The sequence below is a fragment of the Rhinatrema bivittatum genome, chromosome 2 (genome assembly GCF_901001135.1).
Source record: "Rhinatrema bivittatum chromosome 2, aRhiBiv1.1, whole genome shotgun sequence".
NCBI classification, from domain to species: Eukaryota; Metazoa; Chordata; class Amphibia; order Gymnophiona; family Rhinatrematidae; genus Rhinatrema; species Rhinatrema bivittatum.
Window position 1 is genome coordinate 643,857,172 of NC_042616.1, and position 15,090 is coordinate 643,872,261.

The window sequence follows — 15,090 nt, forward strand, 5'->3', positions numbered from 1 at the left end:
CTAATGTTTGGATACTTGCCAGGTACTTATGACTTGGACTGGCCACTGTTGGAAACAGGATACCGAGCTTGATAAACCATTGGTCTGACCCAGTATGGCAAGACTTATGTTCTTATGTTCTAACAATGAGGTAACTATCACTTTAAGGCTCATTTACACAGAGTCATTGATGGTGATATCAGTGGCTTCTTGCTGCATTGGGAATTCCATGTGGAAATGAAGTGGCGACCTTAAAACAACAAAATAATAACATATAAATAAGTAAAGCACAAGCAACATGTTTTGAAGTTTTGTATTGTAATGAACCCCATATTGGACAGCTGGTATAGCTGGAAATACAGTCACTAGGCATGCTTAGTAAATAAAATAAGTAATAGTATTCACTTTTTTTGTTAATGCCTCTGTTCCCTGTAAACCGATTTGATTTGATTTGTATCATGAAAGTCAATATAGAAAAGCTTTAAATAAATAAATAAACAAACAAACAAACAAATAATAGTGCATCTAGGCAGACTTAATAGAGCAGAGTAGATTTTGCTGATCAAAACCAGGACCAAATTTGGATACAAAAAGCTAACACATAATTTAATTTAATTTAAAAATATATAGCACTTTATTCTACAATTCATATCAGGGTATAAAAAATACATATAAATATTAACATAACAATAATAAAAAGTCCATAGAGCATAAAACAATACATAAAACAAGGTTTTAAAAAAGTTTATAATAACAAACAGAGTAGATAAGTTAGAAATCATTGCTGAACATGGCAGCAGGGTTGTCTCCATTGAGGAGAATTAGAGTCCTGTCCTCTAAGGACCTGATTTTTAAAAGTGGGATTTACATTAGGGGTGTACATTCGTTTGCAACGTATTGGCAATCCGCAATGTATAGGGCCATATTTGTTGTATTCGTCGGGAAGCGAAACGTATCGCTATTCCCACGAATACAACAAATCTTCACCGAATTATTCGGCTGTCTAAAGGAGCAAATTTAAACAAAACCCCCACCCTCCTGACCCCCGCAAGACTTGCCAAAACTCCCTGGTGGTCCAGCGGGGGTCCGGGAGCCATCTACTGCACTCACGCCATCGGCTGCCGGTATTCAAATTGGCGCCAATAGCCTTTGACTTTACTATGTCACAGGGGCTACTGGTGCCATTGGTCGGCCAATGTCACATGATAGGATCAATGGACGGCTGGCGCCATCTTGTCCTCCTACCATGTGACAGGGGCCAACCAATGGCACGGTAGCCCCTGTGACATAGTAAGGGCAAAGGCTATCGACGCCATTTTGAATCCGGCAGCCGACGGCGTGAGTGCAGTAGATGGCTCCCAGACTCCCGCTGGACCACCAGGGAGTTTTGGCAAGTCTTGGGGGGGGATCAGGAGGGTGGGGGGTTGTAGTTAATTAAATTTTAGCTGGGAAACAAATAAGAATGGAACGCATGAATGGATCGGGGGCCCCCCTTGCCGAATGCAACGTATCTGCCCCCCGACGAATACAAATACCGAATGTAACGTATGCGGTCCCTCTGCACATCCCTAATTTACATGTGTAAACACACTTTGCGGTTTAAGTGGACTTTTGAAAATTGCTACAATATATGCCACTGAATTCTCCATAAGATTTGCCTGCATTAACGGGCGGATTTTAAAAGCCCTGCTCGCGTAAATCCACCCGGATTTACGCGAGCAGGGCCTTGCGTGCCGGCGCGCCTATTTTCCATAGGCCGCCGGCGCGCACGGAACCCCGGGACGCGCATAGGTCCCGGGGTTTTTGGAAGGGGGCGTGTCGGGGGCAGGGCCGAACGACGCGGCATTTTGGGGGCGGGACGCGGCGTTTCGGGGGCGGGCCTGGGGGCATGGCCGTGCCCTCCAGAACCGCCCCCAGGTTGGGTCTCGGCGCGCCAGCAGCCCACTGGCGCGCATGGATTTACGTCTCCCTCCGGGAGGCGTAAATCCATGGATAAAGGTAGGGGGGGGTTTAGATAGGGCCGGGGGGGTGGGTTAGGTAGAGGAAGGGAATGGAGGCAGGCTGTGCGGCTCGGCGCGCACCGGCTGCCCAAAATCGGCAGCCTTGCGTGCGCCGATCCAGGATTTTAGAGGATATGCGCGGCTACGCGTGTATCTTATAAAATCCAGCGTACTTTTGTTTGCGCCTGCTGCACAAACAAAAGTACGCGATCGCGCAGTTTTTAAAAATCTACCCCTAAGTGTACTTATGCAAATAAATGGCTTTTAAAAATTGCTGTGATAGTATGTTACATTTAAAAACCTTACTCATTTGAAAATTCACCTGAAAGTGTTTGAATAATTTTGTGTCATATACAAATATGACCACACTCATCCCGTTTTCCCAGATCATTAATGAATAAGGAACACTAGTCCCTGAGCACATCTTGATTTACCATATTCCATTGGAAAAACTGAATATTTAGTTCTACTCTTTGCTTCCCATCTTTTAACCAATTACCAGTCTACAATAAGACATTGCCTCCTGTCCCGTGATTTTTTAATTTCCTGAGGAGGATCTTGCAGTCATTGTGGACAATACATTGAAATCCCTAATTCAGGGCGCACCGCGCGCATGTTATAAAATCGAGGGTTGGCGCGCGCAAGGGGATGCGCACTAGTGCACCTTGCATACGCCGAGCCCTAGGGGAGCCCCTCTGGCTTTCCCCGTTCCCTCCGAGTCCGCTCTGAAAACGGAGTTGTCTCAGAGGGAACTTTCCTCCCGCCCCCCCCCACCTTCCCCTTCCTTCCCCTATCTAACCTGCCCCCCCCCCCCCAAGCCCTACCTAAATCCCCCCTACCTTTATTTTGTTATTTACACCTGCCTCTGGCAGCCATAACTTGCGCACGCCGGCCAGCTGCCAGCACGCGATCCCCCGGCACGGCCGCTGTGCTGGAGGCCTCGGTCCCGCCCTGCCCCCGCCCCGCCCCTTTCACAAAGCCCCAGGACATATGAGCGTCCCGGGACATGCACGCGTTGCCGGGCCTATGCAAAATAGGCTCGGCGCGCGTAACCCTTTTAAAATCCGCCCCATACTTTATAAAATAGTGTGTATTTTTATGGGCGCACAAGCAACCCTTATAAAATCTACTCAGAGTTCTTCAGCTTGAAGAAGACACAACTGGGTGGGGTTATGATAGAGCTTCAGTGGTGCAGGATAAGTGAATAAAGAATGGTTATTTCTCCTTTCAAATAGAATTAGAACTAGGAGGCAGTCCATACAACTAATTGGTAGCAGATTTAAAACAAATTTAAAAAAGATTTTTTTTTTCACTCAATGCAGTTAAGCTGTAGAATTTGTTGCCAGAGAATATGGTCAAGGTTAATAATGCAGCTGGATGTATTAAATGTTTGGACAAGTTTCTGGAGGACAGGTGTATTTACAATTTTGAAACAGTTAAACATTGGGTTCTCCACCTGTTAATTTGAGAGTGAGCAACATGGACTGCCTCTCCCCATTAACATCTACAAGATGTTTCCAAGTGGCTCAGGTTAGCCACTGTCAGAGACAGGATGTCGGGTTGATGGCCATTGGTCTGACCCAGCATGCTTCTTCTGATGTTCCTATGTTTTTAAGTAAATCTGGGTATTTCTGACTTGATACTTATCAGAACCCCAAGCCAGCAGCTATAGATACAGGACAGGCACACAACAAATATAAAATAAACAATTATGGGTGAGTTTTAAAATTCCTATGCATGCCAAAGGTGGGATATATGTGGAGAAGTCGGACCGGCACGCAGACCTGGATTTTAAAAACTGCACACATATGCGTGTATCTCCTGGTTCGCACACAAACATTTTTGCTGATAAAGGGGCAGGACGTGGGTGTAGTCTGGACAGGACATGGGCATTCCAGGATTTCTCAATGAATCCAGCATGTAAATCCTTACACGCACAAGCGTGTGGCGGGGTCCCCTACTGCGTAACTTTATTTCTGCTACGGATAGCGTGTAAGTCAGAAAACAAAATAAACTAAAGAGGTAGGGACTTCAAAGGGTCGGGGGTAACAGGGTAAAAGGAAGAATAATTAACAGGCGGGGGTTAGGAAGTCTAGTTTGCCCTTAACTGGGTGAACTCGGAATGAGTGGGTTTGATTGGTAATTGCATCGGCATGTGCCTACTGAAATCCCCTCACTTACACGGTAGAGGCAGCATTTGCACGCACATGCGGGCATCCACATAAAATTTCACGCACATGCACATGCATGCAGCCTATTTTATACCATACGCGCATATACGCGCATATGTTATAAAATGACTGTGTCTTTTGGCGCGAGCCAGCATACATGGGTACATGTGTGCCCAAGCACCGATATCAAAGTTACCATCCCTGAGAATGGGCTTTGTACAGTACAATTTTGTGCACATAACAAATGATAAATTCTACATATCCAAAAATCCAGAAAAAAAAAAAATATATATATATATATATATATATATTTATATATATATTTATTTATTTATTTATTTATTTATTTATTTTTAAATATAACAGAACAAAAGAGAAATGATGCCTAAGTGTAAGACTGAAAGAATAAACAGCATTAAACAGACAGATAAGTAGACATATTTACAGAATCTAGCTAGTAGCGCTGCTACTTCGGTTGTTACAATAATCTGGGTCAGCTTTACTAAGCATATTTTCACGTATACAAAATGGAAGAAACTCTTCAGTGCATCTGACCTTTTGTTTCACTGACTGGCACTGACTTGCTAAGCTGATTGATGCAAAACATTTTCCGTTTAAGAATTGGGATCAATGTTGTGGCTCAGAATAAAATGTTTGCTTCCTGTTCTTTGTAGAATTCTACCTACTTACTTTGATATGTCACTTCCTGCCTAGCACCATGGGACAATGATATTGCTCTTTGTTCCACTGTACTAAGCACAAATCATGATTATTTTATTTGTAGTTCACCATGTGCAAGAAAGGAAAGCTTAAAAGTGCTGTTCTGTTATGCAATTGGCTTTTACTCAGTAGTAGAAAATATGACTATATGTTGAAGTTACAATCAACAAAAAAAAGAGTTTCAATTTCATAGGTGATTTTCTGTTCATTATTTGAAACAAGAATAAGGATCAAGGTTTTCTTTGTAAGACATATCCATAGAAAAATAAATCGGTTCCATTTTCACACATGAATTAATAACAGGTTACCTTGGCAAAAGAGTGTTTGTCCACTTTAATAAAAAGGTATTATACAAGGACTAGATTCCATATATTCTGTCCCTTTTAAAATGCTGAATGTATATGATAAACGAGACTCTTCTGAATAAAAGCAATGATGAATTGTGCACGTTAAACATGCTGGCCATGCACTTTTTGCATGGGGAATACTGTTTATTTATTTATTATATTTTATTGTATTTATCAAATGCATTAATCAAGACTATCTTGATTAAAAACTGAAGATACATATTGTAATAAATATCCCGGCAGAATGAACCACATAATTCCAATAGGTAAATTTCATCAATTCCACAAGCTCTCTAAAATCATAATAAGAGGGATTGTGTAATTCTACAAAGTTCTTATGGTTATTTGCAGTGACATGGTATTCCAGTTTTCACTGGTTTATGTATGGCAATAACAAAAATGCAAAGACCTTAAGAAATTGCATATAATTGACACATAGAAGAATCATAAAGTAACTGCTGGCCATGGCGGTGGTGTAACACAGCGCCAGTTTTACTTACTTTATTAAGCATCTAGAACCTCAATAACCTTTGAACTTTATAAAACAGAATATTCTGAATTAACAGTCTGGAGAACTTGATTAGTTTTTATCATCAGTATACAAATAGATACATTAGCTTTTTTTTTTTTGGCAGGGTTTTTTTTTTTTTTATCCCCTAGGGAATCCTACTGTCATTTGTTTGTATTTTCAAAGTGAAAATGAAGGCAGTGTAATTCCTAAGGGCAAAAATGACTTCAGACTATTTTTTCTTCCTCTGTACTCAACTATTCTTTTTTTTTTTTAATGTTAGATGGAATATAGATATAGTTTTTCCCCTTCGGCTTTTATTGCCACAAAATGTATTCACTAGCTGTACAGTAATTAACAGCTCTTGACTGGAAAACTGCCAACAAGTACAACGTGACACTCTTCCTTTGAACACTAACAAAGTGCATAAGTAATTTATGTTGGATTAAATATCCCTAACAGGGGCCCTTAAGTAACCCAATCACTTTAAACAGGCTCCACATGTATGCTCCTGTGCAGTGAAAATGTCAGACAGTGATAACCCACTAATAGCACAATTCTAACTATATCCTAGCCATTAAGTATTTTATGACATCAATCCTCATTAAACCTGGCAAGGAAAGAAAATACCAATTTTTCCCCGTTTTCCAGCCAAGGTGGAATAGAAATGGAGAAAATGCAGGCAGGTGCTGACTACCAAAATGGATTAACAATTTTTTTTTTCTTTAAACGTGGTTGCAATTTTCTGTTAGTACCTTTGTTGGTATTGAAAGAGAGACAACAAAGAGGTAAGGGCTACAAGGATCTCAATGGAATCCGGCCAAGAATGGAAGAAAAGGCTGGTATTTCAGCCATTGTGCTCACTGCTAAAGCACTGTGCCAACTCATCTTCCAGCCCATTATATGAAATTTAATTTAACCTGCTATGCAATTAATTCAGATGTTCAGCCTATTTTTCTCATGGCAGAATCTCTCACACAATGCCTTATTTAAATATTAATCAGTCCTCTTTCAATTAGGACTAATTTGCTTCATGGGGTTTCTCTCATCTTCTGATTGCAGGAAAATGGAGGTAACTTGCAACGTTTGAGGATAATTAACATGGTATTTTTATAATACTGATACATCAAATGGGACCTTAATGAAGCCCGCTGATTCCATTTAGTAAAGCATGCCTCAAAGTTATAATCAAGAGAAAAGCCGTTGCCATCTGTTTAAAATACTAAGGAGCACAATTTAAACACAGGGTTGGTATTTCTCTAAACTGTCTATTGTGAGGGTCTGCAAAAGTCATTTTTTATACAAACTAATTGTAAGGTATTTTAATTTGAACCTTTTATCACATATATGCAAACAGTGACATCTTAAGATGCATAGGTCTTCTTTAATTAAATGCTGGCAGCTGATGGTATTAGTAACACTAATGCTTATTTTTTTTTGAGCCCACTGTTTACATGCTGCAAAGGCAAAGTAGTCAAATTTCAGTACTCTGTGAATGTAACCATTTCTCCACTTCTGTGCACGATCCGGGGCTGTGTATTTCACCAAAGCCATACGGCATTAAAACTTGATAATGCTGAAACACATCAGCATATGCTGTTCATGCACTAGTCGTTCTATTAGGAAAGGTAAACAAGTTAACATTTACACATGACCGATTGTTCATAAAATGTTCCATCTGCTGCAAAGCAGGTCGAAGTTCATCTCTTTATGCAAAGAATTGCTCAAGTGCTCCTAGGAAACCTAGAGTCTAGGCCAATTCTATGTGACTAAGCATATCAGATCATGAATTCATTGCCAATAGACGTATTGAGTGAGAAATGATGGTAGCAAAATATTAATCAAAAGGATCCCTGCAGTAACTGCTATTAAAATAGTACACCTTATTCAACATATACCACAAGATCAAAAATACTTAGATATCTTCTAGGATGTAGATTTGTTCTTTTAATCCTGTTTCTTCAAATTATTTTAATGTGTGTGTCTAGAAATGGAATTAGAAAGCAAAATATAAGTACAGAATCAAGACTTCAGTGACTTGGATTTAAAACTCTCAGGATGGTTCAAGACTCTGGGTAATACAGTATATTATCTTTCTACCCAGAAATTAAAAAAGAGATTTTAAAGCAACAGGCATATTCTAAACCTTTTTCAAGGTCTGCAAACAGGTCTGATTTTCAGATTATGGTGAAATTAGATCTTACCTCTAATTTTCCTTTCCTTGAATCCTGTCAGACAAATCCAGATTAGTAGGTTTTGTCCCTCCTACCAGCAGATGGAGGCAGAGGGAACATTCTTTGTCCTGCTGCTCTCTATATAATCTGGTAAAGCATGGAAAACATCAGTAATTTGTTGCTCAAGCTGATGCGAATGTTTCCCTCTGATAGCCACGGAAAATGTGATTCATGCATAAAAAAAGGAAATAGAAAATTGATCCAGTATAGCAAATGAACAGAGAATTTGACGTTTTGATTCTGCTTTTCTCCCTTCCAGGACAACTTTCCATGTGCCTTAGAGGGCCTTTTTTTCCATACCCCTTCTTAGGTACATACACATAAAGAACATTTCTTTTCTATCTTCTGCTTTTTTTTTGGGGGGGGGGTTTGGGAGGGGGAGGGGAGGGAGTGCATTCTGGACTGATCTGGCAGGTCTCAAGGAAAAGAAAATTAGCAGGAAAGATCTAATTTTTCCTTCTTAATCATCCATGCCAGATCAGTCCATTCAAGTGGGACGTACCTTAACAGTACTATCCCAGGTGGGAGTACTCCAGAGCTGCATCCTTATTTTCCTGAAGGTTCAGCCTGTAATGCTTCATAAATGAATGCAGCAACACCCATCTGGCTGCTCTACAGATATTTGTGAGTGTTACCATCCTTAATTCTGCCCAGGATGCTGCCTGTGCTCTAATGGAATGTGCTCTCAGTTCCTCTGGGACTCTCTTCCCTTTTACTATACAAGCTGGGCCTTCACTTCCTTAATCCAGCATGCAATAGATTCCTTGGAGGCAGCTTTGCCTTTGTAGGCTCCTGCAAACAATACAAAAACTATGTCCAGCTTGATACACTAATTGGTTACCTCTAAATATCTTAAGAGTAAGTCTGAAGTTTAGGTTCAGCTTCTAAAACCTTCCTTCCCTCTTCCTCCTTTCTCTATTTCTGTGGATAATACGGTCATCCTCCCAGTCTCCTCAGCCCATAACCTAGAAATAATCTTCAATGCTCTCTTCTTCTCTACACATATCCAACACTGTTAAAACATGTCATTTTTTTGTCTAAAATATCACCAAAATCCATCCCTTCCTTTCTGAACATACTACCAGAACCCTTATCCACTCTCTCATCTTCTCCCACTTAGACTAGCAGCCTGCTCCTCAAAGGTCTACAAGCAACCATCTCTCTCTCCTACAATCTATCCTAAATTCAGCTGCGCAACTTATCTTTTGCCAAAGTCTCTACATCCATATAACCCCTCTTCTGAAGTCACTGCATTGGCTCCCTATCTGTTCCCACATACAGTTCAAGCTCCTTTTACTCACCTACAAGTGCCTTCATGCTGCAGCTCTTCATTACCTATCCTCTCTTATCGCACTCTACACGGCTCCACATACATTCCACACATCAGACAAGTCAATCTTATTTATGCCCTTCTCCTCTTTTGTCAATTTCCAACTCTGTGCTTTCCATCTGGCTGCTCCAGGTCCTTGGACTGGACTTCCTGAGCTGGTGTGTCATGTTCCCTCTCTCTCCTTGTTTAAATCCCATTTAAATTTCACCTTTTTGAGGTTGCTTTTAAATCTTAAGCCTGATTATTCTCATTGACTAATTTTAAACATTGTCTTATTTTATTAAACTCCCCAAGTCTCTTGACCTGTATGCTTGTCTTGATTAGACTGTAAGCTCTATTGAGCAAGAACTGTCTCTTATGTGTTGTCTGTACAGTGCTGCATATGTCAGGTAGTGCTATAGAAATGCTAAGTAGTAGGAGTAGTAGTAAGATTATGTTCCAAACATCCATCCAGTAATCTGAGTTCTTTCTTATTGCCTATACAGTCTCTTTTTCTGAACCCTGGTAAAAAAAAAAAAAATAACTTGATTCAGATGGAAATCTGGACTACATTTGGCAGAAAAAAAGGGTATTAGTCTAATTGTGACCTTTTTCCCTGGAGAAGGACAGATATAGATCTCTGCATGATAATGCTTCCAGCTCAGAGAATCTTCTCACTGAACAGACTGCTACCAAGTTTGCTGTTTTCAGAATAAGATACTTAACCAAGGCCTTCTTGAGAAGTTCAAATAGTACCTGTATCAGTACCCTTAGGACCAGATTTAGGTCTCATGGTGTCACCTGTGGCCTCCTAGGTGGATGCATCTTTTTACTCCTCTCAGAAAATAAACTATGTCCAAGTGTGTCACCAGAAGATCCCTTAAACTGCCGTCAGTATCAGGCTATTGTTGTTACATGGACTCTTAGGGAGCCTTTTTCAAATTCACCTTGCAGAAACTGTAAAATCATGGTCATATCTGCCTTGTGTGGCCTTATACTCTGCTGGGCACACCATCTTTCAAAGATCTTCCAGATTATGTAAGTAAATGAAGTTGCATTTTTCCTCACTTTTAGCAATGTTTGTTGATCTGACTTGTCTTTGGTATCCTCTCTTACACATTGTCCTCCTCTCAAGAGCTAGGCCATCACAGAGAATGCATTTGATCCTCCATGATTACTAAACCCTGTCTTAGCCTCCCAGTTGCTTTGCTGAACTTCAGCCGTTCCTCACGCTAAGCCTGACCAACCAGAGCAATCTCTCTGGGATGATCTGTGAACCTTCTTACCACCCTGCCTATCATTTGGCCAGGGTGGGAATACATAAAAAAGAGTCTCTTGCAATAGTAGTCTTACATATAAAAAGAGTCTCTTGCAATAGCATGTCTATTCTGCTAGACTTCATATGCTTCCTTTTGCTGAAAACTGTTTTGCCTTGGCATTTCTGTGCATTGCCATTAGGTTCTACTGGGGATAGCCCCCATCTAGCTACTATTTGATTGAAGGCCCTGTCTGCTAACTCCCATTTCCTGGGTCTAGCATCCGATGGGTTAAGAAATCTGCTAGTAATAATTGATCTGATTAACAGAGGATGCCATTAAGTATATGTGCAGATTGTGTGAGCCTGCTCTATGTTCTGTGGAGATGTCCAATAGAGTTTCTATGCTTAAACCATCAATGACCCAGATTCCTTAGGACTTGTCTGTTCTTCATGCCCCCTGCTTGTTCACATATGCCAGCGCTGTGGCATTGTCTGACAGGATTCTTACTGGCTTCCCCTCTACTAGCTGTGGGAAGCTAATCAATGCTAGTCTGCTCGCTCTTGCCTCCAGAATAATTTTTCCCCTTGGGAACACAAGCTTTGCGCCATATGTCCTTCATAGTGTGCTCCCCATCCTATTTTGCTAGCATCTGTTGTCACTATAACCAGTAGGGAGGCTATAAATTGATCCCTTTTTCTAGATTGGCTTTGACCTGCCACCAGCTCTGGCTCTTCTTGGCTCAAACTGTGAGTGATAAGTTCCATTGATTTTCTTAATCTTGTGGGGACCATCTAATAAAGAGATTTTCCTGGAGAGGGTGTATATGGGCTTTAGCACTGGGAACCACTTATATGGTTGCCATCATCAAACTGAGGAGCTGTAGCTATGTCCAGCCTGTAGGAGCCTGTGCCCTCAATATTACTCTGGCTTACTGCTTAAGCTTGTCTAGCCTCTGCTTGTTATAAACACTTTGCCCTGGGCTGTGTTGAATTGGACCCCTAGGTGAGTTAACAACTGAACTAGCTGTAGACATCTCTTGGCTCTATTCAATATTCAGCCTGTTCCTTCCAGTACCTGCAAATCTCTGCATTGCTAGGACATGTTTCTAAAAGGAACTGGGCCTGATAAGCCAGTCATCCAGATATGGATGGGCTCGGATCTCTTCCTTATGGAGGAAGGCTGCCATTACAGCCATTGCCAGCCCTAAAGGGCATTGCTTTGAAATGAAAATGTTGATGATCCAGTCTGATGGGGATGTGAAGATATGCTTTTGAAGATCCAGAGGGGATTGGAACGCTCCTTTCCTCACTGCTGTTATTACTGTTCTCAAGAAATTGTATATGTTCAGGGATTTTTTGCTACTTTTTGGTCCAATACTAGATGGAATGTCCCCTTTTTTTTCGGGACTATGAAATAGATTGAGTAACTACCTTTCCCTTGGCCATCCACAGAACTAGTACTATTGCTTCTATTTTGAGCAGTCTATCTACTGTCTTCTGATTGGCCACTCTTTTTGCCATCTTGAGCGGGGAGTTGACAAAGAATTCTTTTACTGGAGTTTTTCTCTCCAAGGCATATCCTTGTTGATAACCTCTGTCTTGTGATATGAATCAACTCCTTGTAGAATCTCAGTAAGGAGTGGCACTTGAAATTGTCATTGGGACCCTTTTGCTGACCTCGACTCCCAGAAACCTTCTCAGTTTCCCTGTCTATTGCCTCATAAGGGCTGTGCCTTTCTTTATGGTCTATCTGGGGAATATATGCTTTCTCATGCTTCTGCTCCTATCTTTGTGCAGTCCTTGAGGCTTTGACTCTCCTAGTTCCATCACTGGCTTTGCTAATTCTTCCTCCAAGATGAGCCCTGCCTAATTTTGCTTTAGAGACTGAGTCTGCAGTCCTGTTCCTCAACCATAGTAAGCATTTTAACATCATTGTCGTGGCTATTTGATTGGATAAGACTCAAATCAAGTAGTATCTGCAAAGAATGCAGTTCCTGATTCCAGGAGTGCCTAATTCTCTGGAACTTGTGGATCCTCTGGGTCCATGGCTACTTGGTCCTGTTATACCCAGGGTATCTTGGCTCATCACACAAATCCACCACAAATTGCTCATTGCAATGCCAGACTTGCCACATCAAATGATATTTTCATCATAGTCTCCAGCTTGTGATACTGCATATCCTTTAATGTCATTCTGCCTTCCTTGGCATCATAGTTCTTTTTATAGGGTTGCCTTGAAAAGGTTTTCCTATGATGCTGTCATTACAGCACTATGAAATTGTACTGATCATATTTGTAAAACTATCCCAGACTGCTGAAATGCTAGAATGTATGTAGAAGGTCAAAAAGTATGTTATGGTTCAACACTGACTTTCATTTTTGCTTTCTGGCTCAATTTACAAGAAACCACATGACGTACAAAAATTCAAGCTCATTAGCATAAATTACAAAATTATAATGCCAACCAATTAGGAAAATGTTATGCAAACAAACAAATTAACTCACTGGTGTGTGAATTAAAAGAGGTGACATATTTAATCCACTATAATCAATAGCATTCTTGGAGACTGCTTCTGAATTGTCTTGCTGGTAATCACACTCTCCTAATTTTCCACTTAGCATAGATACATTAGTTCTTTGTACCTCGTCATTAATTGGCCCTTGGTGATATAAAACTAGGGGCCTTTCACCACAAAGACACTAGATTTGATTTATTTCTCAAAGGGGGATTTTGGTAACAGAAATCTATGATGAAGATGTAGATTAGAGGTAGGCAACTCTGGTCCTGGAGTGCCACAAGTAAGTCTGTTTTTCAGCATACCCAGAATGAATATGCATGAGATATATTTGCATACATGAAGGCAATACATTCAAATATATCTCATATATATTCATTGTGAATATTCTAAAAACCTGACTTATCTGTGGAACTCCAGGACCAGAGTTGCCTATTTCTTCTATAGATTATGAAGAGGCAAAATATATTTGTCAAATCACTATTGTTTTAAAATAGATGTTTAAAAACAGAGCAGTTGACACTATTTTTGACCTTGGTAAACTTTGATGCAGTGAGTATATTTGTTGGTGATATCATGGATATACAGATTACAGTAGGCAAGAAGAGCTTCTCTGGTTCTTGAAAAAGGATCAACAAAGGGATAGTCAAAGCTGGCCATGTAAGGGGGTTATTTTCTAAAGCTATCGCACGCGTGCAATAGCTAGTTTGGGGCGGAGTTGGCCCCGGAAGAGGAGGAGTTGGGGCAGCACCAGGGCCGACTCTGTGAAGAATTCTCAGACAGCGAAAGGTACGTATCTTTTTCGCTGTCATTTTCACGCCGAATAACTACACCTTTTATAGTGTAGTTATTTGGCGCAACACCAGCAGCGATCGCACTGCCGCGGTGCGATCGCTGCCGGCTATCGCAGGACCGCCCCACTGCTTTGCCCCCCCGCCCCCCATTACCGCGGGATTCAGAGATCCCGGCGGGGTTAGTGAATCCAGGCCTAAGTCACCGAATAACTACACCTTTTATGGTGTAGTTATTTGGTGCGACGCCGGCAGCAATCGCACCGCCGCGGTGCGATCCAGTTATCGCAGGACCACCCCCCACTTCGGTCAATAGCTTTAGAAAATAACCCCCTTAGCTGGTTAGAACTAATCCAGCTAAATTACGATCTATATTAAGCGGCATGGAAAAACCACTGAATACACACATATACATATGCACTTAGCCAGATAAGTCTACACGGCTAAGTTTAGACCTGCTCTATAGTGTATCTAAATTTACATGTATACTTATATGGTTAGTTCCAAATATCAGTAATAATGGCGAACTAGCTTGCCCCTGATCCGCACACTCTTTATACATATAACTTTTAGCCGTATAAGGGACTTATATGGCTAAGCGGCGGCGGCTACTGAATGTAGGCGCATATTCAGCGGCCGCTACTTAGCTGGATAAGTCCTGCTTATCTGGCTAAATAGCAATGAATGTGCTTTGAATATTGGGCCCGGAGTGATTATTTTGCCCCATACCTGAAGGCTGATGGCATTCTTGTCCATTACAGATTATTTTAGGGACTAAAGAAATCATGGTTTCCTATTGTAGTCCTGAAATGGCATGTTCATATATCACTTATCTCTGCTATAAAATTAAACCTCTCTGTATGTCCCATTAACTTTACACTGAATGTTAGCAAGTTAATCTTCTTAGCCTCAATTCCAAATTTCTTTAACAAAAAGAAAACTGTATTCAATCACTCCCCATTCATTTCTTTCCATTCTATTGACTTCTTAAGTTACAGTAAATTTTGGTAGGTCCATATTATTCTGTTCAAAGATTCTTTCTGACCCAGATCTTTATTACTGCCACCCACGGTAATGCAAACAAGTCAGGCTCAGTGGTTAATATGGTCTGGGGAACTATGAGAAAGAAAAGAAACTGGTATATAACAAGCTATTTTCTGTAATTTTATTTTTTAAATTCTAAATTCTTTTCACCACCTAAAGCATGCACTTATGGCACCAAAGTTTGAACAGCTGCTCTAACTAAATATTTCATCT

General features: G+C 40.8%; 1 protein-coding gene across 2 annotated transcripts in view; it reads right to left on the reverse strand.

The window, feature by feature from the left end:
• The window catches only part of TOX (thymocyte selection associated high mobility group box), a 570,927-nt gene that overhangs the window by 395,571 nt on the left and 160,266 nt on the right, over window positions 1-15,090 (reverse strand). The window lies entirely within an intron of this gene.